This window comes from Branchiostoma lanceolatum, chromosome 14, assembly GCF_035083965.1.
Source record: "Branchiostoma lanceolatum isolate klBraLanc5 chromosome 14, klBraLanc5.hap2, whole genome shotgun sequence".
NCBI lineage: Eukaryota > Metazoa > Chordata > Leptocardii > Amphioxiformes > Branchiostomatidae > Branchiostoma > Branchiostoma lanceolatum.
In genome coordinates this window covers 14,907,400-14,916,947 of record NC_089735.1, presented here as the reverse complement: position 1 = coordinate 14,916,947, position 9,548 = coordinate 14,907,400, and the positions used below count along the sequence as shown (strand labels likewise).

At 42.2% G+C, this 9,548-nt stretch overlaps 1 long non-coding RNA gene and 1 pseudogene across 1 annotated transcript; both read right to left on the bottom strand.

The window, feature by feature from the left end:
- Positions 1-2,608: 2,608 nt before the first annotated feature.
- LOC136448771 (E3 SUMO-protein ligase ZBED1-like) lies at positions 2,609-3,785 on the bottom strand (annotated as a pseudogene).
- Positions 3,786-6,888: 3,103 nt separating this feature from the next.
- LOC136448080 (uncharacterized) lies at positions 6,889-8,651 on the bottom strand. The gene is made up of 3 exons (XR_010757830.1): positions 8,395-8,651; positions 7,296-7,379; positions 6,889-7,093 (listed from the first exon to the last, which is right to left on the bottom strand). It is a non-coding gene; the product is annotated as an uncharacterized lncRNA (long non-coding RNA).
- Between the last annotated feature and the right edge of the window lie 897 nt (positions 8,652-9,548).

Sequence of the window (9,548 nt, the reverse complement as noted above, 5' to 3'; positions counted from 1 at the left end):
AACTTATTTGGGTCCTTCTCAGACATCGGCTGCTTTCGGCTCATGCCTCTGCCTGACTCAATTCTCTCAGCTACAATCCTGCCATGGAGTTGGAATGTAGCTGTAATCCTTTGGCATTTTAACATTGTAGTACGTCCATCTGTCAGACTTCTTCTGGAAGGACCGATGGCCCTTAAGGTATAAAATAGTAACAGTAGAGTTCAGTTACCTTCAACTCCAGTTCAAAGAGAGTTCGAAAACCGATTGAAATAACTAATAGATAATTGATGTCTACACAAACATGAACAGTATCTGCTTATTGAAATCAGACAATAATGTAAGTCTACAATCGACTTTTTTAAGGAATACTCGTAGTATGTACGTGGGACTATAGATAGAGGCAAGTGTGACGGTGCAATTAAAAGTTAGACTAGGATATAAAACACACCCACATACCTCACTTCCCTTCACGTTTCCTCCTTGCCATGGGCTGGTCCTTTTCCTTGTTAAAATCAATGGCTGCCAACAGACAGCGTGCCCCGTACACTTCCCGGCTGAAGGCAAACCTCTTGGAAGCGTACATTAATATATGGTTCTGTAAACTTTCCAGTTAAGATGCCAGCCTAGAACAAAGCCGCACATGAAATGATTTTCTTTAAAGAGCAAACATATGTCCAAAACACACTTAATCAGAATACATAACCTTTCCTTTGCATGACAGAAAAGGGCATCCTGATCAAATCCTGTATCTAAATATTTAATCAGACACACATGAAACGTAGAAACTAGTGAGCTGTCTTCAGCCATCTCGCGCGACTGAACGTCCGTGCCAGCTCAGATGTTGATTCTACCGCTACGTCATCTCCCCACTTCTGTCTCTTTGAACAGTCACTCTTAGTAAACGTCCATTCCGCTTCTTTCAATACAACAGTCATGTCGCTGCACGTCTGCTTACTCTTGTGCCAAAGGACACAAATAGAAGCAAATAAAAGGATGCAATATTGCTTCTGAAATGCCGATCATGCATGCCATTGCTACTGCATGTGAGTGAAAATGATGACATATTAATAGTTGCTGCCACAATCTAATTCAATATGTTCTTGGCACCGTGCCATACGTCACCCGTCCTCTCCTTTGTCAGGGCCTGTTTATGAAAAATGAAATAAGTCTATTGTATTTTGATTGTTTTATTGCTGTTGTTGTTGTGGAGGATGTTTGTTTTACGGGGGGTCACAGTTCAGATTTATCACTTTGTGAGGCACTTGGGAAGTCCTCGATGCCCTGTACATCTGTCATGTTCGAAGCAGTTCTTCCTCTGTTGGTTCACAACGTTCCCCCTCGTAGGAGAGATGTGCTACATTCACACATAGCCTATCATTGCAGAGATGGCTAACGTGCTTGTGTTTTTGGAGGAAGGGAAGGTCCGAATTCAGGAAGTAGGCCAATCTGCGAGGACTGACCACTCCATCTCCTCCATCTGCTTCCGTGACCTTGACTTGTCCGTATCCTCGCCAGCACCTTGCCACAGTCCATTGTACACAGCCTCCACTTGTTGCGACACTCTTCCGTGAAATCTTGGCCTGTAACTTGGCTGCAGTATCAGCAGAAGGACGTTTATGAAAGAAATTCCCGTTACACGAAGCCGTGTGCACAGCTCTCACACTCCAAAGCGAGAAAACGTAAGGCCGGACCCTAGATTACGTGAGCTTCTACGTAGACAAGCTCATCCAATCAGATAGCTTAGCGCATTGTTAGAAAATTGACACCCCTAATACCCACGACGGCGGTTTATGGCTATTTTACCCTTCTTTCGTTCTCTTAAGTTACCATTGTGGCATATTACTACTGTACTTTCGTTATTCGGTTATTCTAGATCTATGATTGGTAGTAACGCTAACGTTTCTAAAAGTGTTTGCCTTTGCGGGGACTGGTCGACATTTCTGTTCTTTTCGACGTTTACCGTAGTTTTAACCGCACAGTAGAGCTGTGTACCTAAAAAACTTTAGGTACAGGTACAGGCACACGGGTTCAGGTACAGGTCCGGACCTGAATCTGTACCTGAACTACTACTTTAAAATATGGTCGATCTTAAACAAGGAAAGAAGCATGTTTGAACTGATAACAAAATAATGTTTAATTGCACAGGAGTACAGACACAACTTGTGCCATTCTTCTCTACATTGAGAATGTAGTCTACAATCTAGGTTCTAGACAAAACGATATAAAATCTCTTAACCTCTAAAAGTCTCAAGTCCACGACTCCATGCCTCCATGGTACTTGTTCCATCAACAGTCTACAAGCTGGGACTTTTCAGTGCTAGTAACTGCTAGACAAATCTACATATGTATGTATCCTTTTAATTTTTGATTCTAATACAGGCATTTCTAACTTCTAAGAGTCTCTAGTCTGTCTCTACAATCCATGACTCCATGCCTGCATGGTACTTGTTCCATCAACAATCTGGGGCTTTTCGGTGCTAGAGTTAAACAAATTTATCATCAGTATGCAATACGTATAGCTATTTATGTATACTAATATTTCTAACTTCTAAGAGTCTCTAGAATCCGTCAACAGTCGACTCCATGGTACTAGTGTCACCTTGAGTTTTGACACATAATATACATTGCACTATGTGTTCTTCTTTAAGAATAGCAACATGTTCACGTTCTTTGGGTCCAGGGATGCTCTCTCTGCCTTAACAATGTCCCCGGTAGGGCTGAACACCCGCTCGCTGGGGACACTTGTACCTGGAACAATGAGGTACTTACGGGCATGCTTGGTCAACAGGGACAACTCGTCCTGCTTGCTCCTCCAGAAGGCTACATCCGTTGAGAGAAGTTTTGGTAGCCTCTTGTACTTTCTATCTATGCGGACTCGCACAGGCAAGGCTGGTTCCATGTTGGTTATGACAACTTCGTCCTCATCCTTGAAAAGCGCTTGCATGGCGGACAGCTTCCTTCGCTTTGCCGGAGTGGTGTCCTCCTCAACGCTCTCCTGTAAGTCACTCTACTGTGACGGACCCTCCTGGTTGACTACCTCCTCTGGCTCTTACTTGATCTGCACTTCCTTCTCAGTCGCAGCCTTGATCGCATCTGACAGTCTCTCCCAGACGTCTTCGGTTGCCATGCTTTTGAACCTCGGATCGAGAGTACTTGCATCCTTGAAGAAGTTCCTGACCTCTAGATCTTGATAACGATTTTGCAAGTCGTCCCAGATGACTTTCTTGATCTTCTTTGTGAACGCTGTATCATCATCGTCTGTGCAGGGGTGCTTCCCAAGCTTCTCGAGCATGGGGAGGACTTGGCCAGATGTAGGACGCCGCTCTGCTGACATGGCTTCTGTTATCTGGAACGGTAAGAGCATCACTCGTGCAAATCCTTCCATCCTGGTTATGTCCTCATCTTGACATCTCTGCAACTTCTTGAAGTTGTGATTTGTCTTGATCCTGTCGTCCAAGGTGGAGGCGACAACTGCAGGATTCTGTTCAAGGAATCTGGACACCATGACATAGGAGCTAAATTCCATTTGGTTTTACAATCCAGTAACAAACTGTGGCGAGGGCGAACCAGCGCTACTTGCTTCTCCTTAAAGACGATCTTGCCCATGTAGGAGTTCTTGAAGTAGGTAATAGCTGGCCGCATTATTCCCACCATGTTCTGTACAGCAGGAATGTCCATTACCTTCTGTAGTTACAGGTTTAGGGTGTGTGCAAAGCACCCCAGGGACCAACCAATACTGCCTTACATTGGAAATAGAATATGGTTTACATTTACATTAGGTGCATTTGTACACTTCAACTTGTTCATGTTCAATCTGACCCATCAGGTTATCTACATCTTCACTAATCCCTGGTTCATTTTCATTTACAAATTGTATGTACAAGTTCACATCTTCTACCGAGGAGGCACGTGACCGATATCCATTGTGTCGTTGTGTCCCATTCTCCTGTTAAGGGCTATTGGGGAAGGGAAATGCAAATAGATCACTCCATCCACACGGGCTGCCTGTGTCTCTAGCAAACACTTAACCATTTGATTGTCGTGTTTTATGACGGCAAGGCATAGTGGAGTAGCGCCACAGCCTTCCTCGAAATCAACATCAACCCTTGCAGCTACAAGATTTCGCAAAAGGTTCACATTCCCTGATTCCACTACTGTGTGTGCAATACCGCGACCTAGATGATCTTCTACTGTACACCAACTTTTTTTGGACTCAAAAACGTATTTTTCAAATGCGATAATGTCTGCTGCATTTCCAGCCCTCTCTGCTGTTCCTAGCTTCTGCTCCATAGTGGACACAACAGTTTCCATATTTCCATCTGCCTCCTTCCACTTTTTTTCTGAATGAGCTCAGGTGCCGCGCATGAACAGGTCCTTCGGTGTCATCTTGCATGTTTGCTTCATCTAAAGTCATGTCTTCTTCTGCCTCCTCCCAGGGATCACTTGCAATTGTGTGGAGCAAGGCAGCTTGATCAATCCTGTGCTGTTTTATGCTTTCTTGGAATTCGAACCTCTTTCCTGCAGCTGATATGTCAAATTGGGGATTGATTTCGTCAAATGGTTAGTACTGGGTATTACATCTTTCAACAGGAATGTTGAATTCCTTTGCAAACTCCTCATTGATAATGGCAGTTCCAGTTAAAGTTGCCTCGTTTTCTGTCGATAGGGGAAGTCTGGTGATGTCAGATTGTCTACAGTTCGCCGGTTTTGTTGGCTTCTGTGTTATTTTGTATGTGTTTAAGCTCTCAAGTTGTTGTGCAGACAACCAGGCTTTCTGTTCTGCTGAGGATTTGTTGGCATACTGTGTTGTGTCATTTGGCAGTGTGTTAAGGCCTTTGTCTAGAAGGTCGAGATAGAGGCTATCCTGGGCTTCCTCTTATATTGTGGCTAATTCTAGATGTGCACCCAGGAAGACATCATCAGCTGACAGGTCTTCCACTGGTTTCTGTGGCATCTCTGCAGTTTCTTCTGCACAAAACAGTTCCTGTATGCCTACTAGGTTTGGCTTCAGAGCCATTCTAACAGTGAAGTTCCACATGCTGGGCTTGCCCTTCATGACTCTGAGGTGTCTCACTGCCCTGAAAATGTTAATGTTGTCGTACCCGAACATCACAGGTCCGTTGTCACCAAATTTGCTGTTGACTACACTATAATCATGTAGACCAGCGACACCAGAGGACGTGTCGCACCCACATGCCCTGGCACTGGATGGATGTGGCCTATGTCTATGGCCTTTGTCATCTCCTGAAGTTTGGAATTTGATACTAACCTTGGCTGTCGAAACTTGACGCCATCGATGTAACTGTGCCGTGGAACATACACTTTCTTTGTGGGGTCAAACACAGACGACAAAGTTTTACAATGAAACTGATACTTACGGCGGCTGAGCTGGGCATTGATTTTGGCAGCAAGTGACGTCTCCAAATGTTCATCTGAGGCTTCATACTTTTTAGTTAGAGAGTTGAACTTAAGTTGCCAATACTTACCTTTCTTGTACGATGACATCATCTTGTCAATCTGCTCAAAGGGTGCGAGGTCAACCATGACCCCAAAAGCAGCCACTGCTGCACTGTCTTCCCCTCCATTTATACTTACCAAGCAGTCTTTGGAGAGATTCCTTCTCCGATACCACGTCTCACCTTTGCTCTCCATCATACTTGCTGTGGTAGGGTTGTCGCTCGCCTTGGTCCTCGCAAACCCTTTCTGGTCCAGTATCTTGCTCCACTTCTTATCCATCTCAACTATCTCCCTCTCCCTTGCATTCAGTGCCTTCATTTTACCACAAATATACGCATGTTCTTCCCTTAACTGTACACGCTGGCAAGCCATTCTTACCGACTCTTGGTGCCAGACCACGGCCTTCTGCTTTAACCTCTCAACTTCAGCCTCAAGCCTCTGAATCTCCAGTCTCTTCTCAGAGACCTCATCGATTTCTACCCTCCTTCTCTTCGGTTGACTGATGGTGGCGTCATCACCATCAGTTGCTGTTGCTGTATAACTAGGAGTGGTGACAGTAAGATTGCCAGGGCACTCAGTAGACCGCTGGCTCCTAAGAAAAAAAAAGTTATGTTAATTTAACAATTATACATTGTTGGCTGTTGTGATTACCTCTTTTATCACATGAACATTGTGCATTACAAATGCTCCCAAAGTCCCAGCCTAAGTATTGGTTGATGGCTTTTAAAAAATTATAGACACATGTAGGATTTCATCCCCTAAAGAATGTTCCTTAGATTGCTCTGACCACAGTTCTTGTACACTGTGTATAGTGGTTGATTTATTCAATACTTTTTGCACATTTCCATCAAGGATTGGACAAAAAGGAACTTGGTTTCATTTGTAACCTAGCCTACTCGACATAAAGTTTTACAATAATCCATAATATCTGTTACCATGCTGTAGCCAAAAACTGTAAATCCTTTTGAGGAAAAAAGCCAAGCTGGTAACATTCATCACCATTAATGGATGTTACGCCTGCATATATTATAAACAATAACTTGACTATAAACAATGCATTCAACAAACAAAAAAAAATAGGCAGGTATGCTGACAAAGAAGCTGATCTTTAAACCTAAAATCGCTCTTTTGGACATTTCTCTGAGAACAAGCCTTCGTCTTTTGTTAGCTCCAGACAGGAAGATTAGTTTTCCAGACAAAATATGTGTATTCCCTGGACATTCCTTTGTCTAAAAAGCATCTCTGGCAATTTCTCTGTTTTTTCTTTACATTTCAATGAAAAGGAGCCTGGTCTATTGTAAACTGCAGACAGCTAGATTTGTTTTCCAGACATAAAATGTGTATTTCCTGTGCAATCCTTTGTCCAAAAGAATCTCTGGCTATAATGTGTCCGAGAAAAAGATGGACACAGCCCTAGGCCTTGATCATGTACATGAAATAAACTTACAATCTCTGGCGTTCCACAGCAGGCTGGATTCGTTCCGCATCTGGCTGTTGGTGTTGGATCCGTTCCACATGTTGCAATTGATGTTGGATGTTGTTGGGGGCCTTGAGCCAAAACTTTTGGTGCTCTGACAGTGCCCGATTGCTGTCGCATCTGCCTGTGTGGCCCTTAGGCTTGGAGCAGGGCCTGTGCTTTTTATTGCAAAACTCAAACCTGCAATGCAATGATATATATCATTGTAATGTCAACATTTAAATTTCAAGTCTAATTTGAGAAAATTGAAAATATAGATTGTTTTGATTAAATTTCTTAATCACTTAAACTTTAAATATCATCAGAGAGCTAAACTTTTCAGTGTACAAGATGATATAAAATGTAGATAAAATCTGCCATTGATTTGAAAACATAAACCCACCGTTTCTCAGTCCCAGCCACAGGTTCCCCTTCCATCGTATCATCCAGGAGCAGGAACTATATCCGTCGGGATTCCACCAAATACCTGCATAATATCAATAAGTGAGATTAACTTTAACCCAAGCCACATAATATCTTCTGTGATTTTATTAATAAAGGTAAGTCCATATCCATAACTAAACTACCTATTTCTTGCGCCAAAAATAGTTACTCCAGCAGCCGGATAAAATTCTGAAACAGGCATCTTATTTCTTGCATTTGGGGGGATAATTTTATACAAATTATGTAGGATGCCTGCCGGCTATCTGAAATATTTCATACTTTGTTAAAACTAGCCCTTTGTTCTCCACAAAGTCGGAATCTTACATGAATGTCAGTTCGTCTGTATTAAAAACTATTATGCAATTGTACGTCTAACCCTTATACGTGTTGTTAATACTTTTTGGATCTTTGATCTGGAGCACTAGATCAGTTGGTAAAACGTTGTTCAAATGGGACTTAGTTTGGTTAGTTTTGACACAATTAGATCCCCTTAGGGACATTGTAGGATAATTCTTAACTCTGGAATCTTAAACATCGTACACATGCAGTTACAAGAGCAAACATTACAGTTGAAATACGTTTCGAACATATCTACAACTTTACAATAAATACCACAATATCATTACTAACATTAGCATCATAGTCAGAATCCTGAACAAACAGCTGACACCTAAAATTCAGGGGCACAAGCTAGATATGGCGTGATAATTTAGTGTAGGATCTAAAGGCTAAAAGCAACAACAAAAAAAGTTCCTTTGGTTCGTAAGCAATATGATTGAATTAATTTCTTTTTTAATCATCATCATATAATGGTATATAGCTTGTTCGCAGGAGATTAAAAAAAAAAACTTTCATCGGTTAACTATCTCAAAACAAGGACTCCTTGCTCAAAAGGATACTTTAGTACCTGGTCTTGTGACAAAAACATGTTTGGGATAAGAATTCCAGCTGTAATCTGCAGACACGACACTAGACATCAAGCTACTACTACTAGTAGTGATGTCCACGTATCTACGTAAAAAATAATTACACATAATTTAAAGCCATGATCTACTTACCGTATATGTACGATGGTGGCAAAATGTCGAAGTACCAGTTTCTGTCGGTCCCAGCCGCTTCACACGCTGAACTGAATACAACTGGACGGAATTGAAAATGGCGCGGTCTGCCAAGTAACAAAGGCGCGATTTGCATGAAAGCGGCATCGAAAACAATGGGGCGCAAATAAGGCTCTGTGATCCAGGTCGACAGAACTCATTATAACTCGACAACATGTTCTCAGCCCCGCGTGGAAACTATAACATAAGGGTAATACTTATATATTGGTCCATATCTTCAGAATTTACAGAAGACTTTTTTTTAAAACACCACCACCAAAAAGAACAACCAATCGCCGCCATCTTGGCTTATTTGCATGTCGTCTGGATTCGGCGATTTGAAACTATGGGAGAATACGTACCGCAAAATTGTCCATATGAGTTAGAATTGCAAAGACATCAAAAATATTCCATTCTGACCGAATTCAAGGACCAACATTGAATTAATATAGGCTTCAATCGATGTTTGATACATATATCTAAGAAAGTAAGCTGTGTTAAAGGTCAAAGTTTATTGACCGGAGGTGACTCGTAATGCGTCCAGGGACGCGGGAATTTTTCTTGGTCATATCCTACTCTCTACACATTCTTAAAGCCAATAAATATTAGTTTTAACTGTTTATTTTTGTTTAATATTGTAACCATCGGATCTAGCATTAAACTGAGGGGTATTTATATAATTTTTATCCGCTGCCGCGTGGGCTCTGTCGCCCAGCGGGTGGGTGGAGTACAGAACAATAGGCTCTGAGAACAAACAGCTAGTGTTTAGACCATCGTGAAGTTGTCAAGACGCTTCCCCATGAACGACATTAGTGTGTCCCAGCTTTCAGACAGCCCAAGGTGTTGTAACAGTGATACAAACTGTTTATCTGCTCCATATGATATCGCCACGAGGCCGAACAGTAGGGTGACATCATTTCTAGCTCTACAACTGCGCAGGTCTAATAATCCACACAAGGCATGAGCCGCACTCTTCATTTTCACACTGTTGGTCTTCAACTTGTTTTTCGACCCTTCATCTGTTACTACTAGCGTCTACAACATCAAGTGAATCAAGGGGCATTTGTCAGAAAGGTCTTGCGTGGTTTCAATGAAGAAGGATTAAGGGACATCTG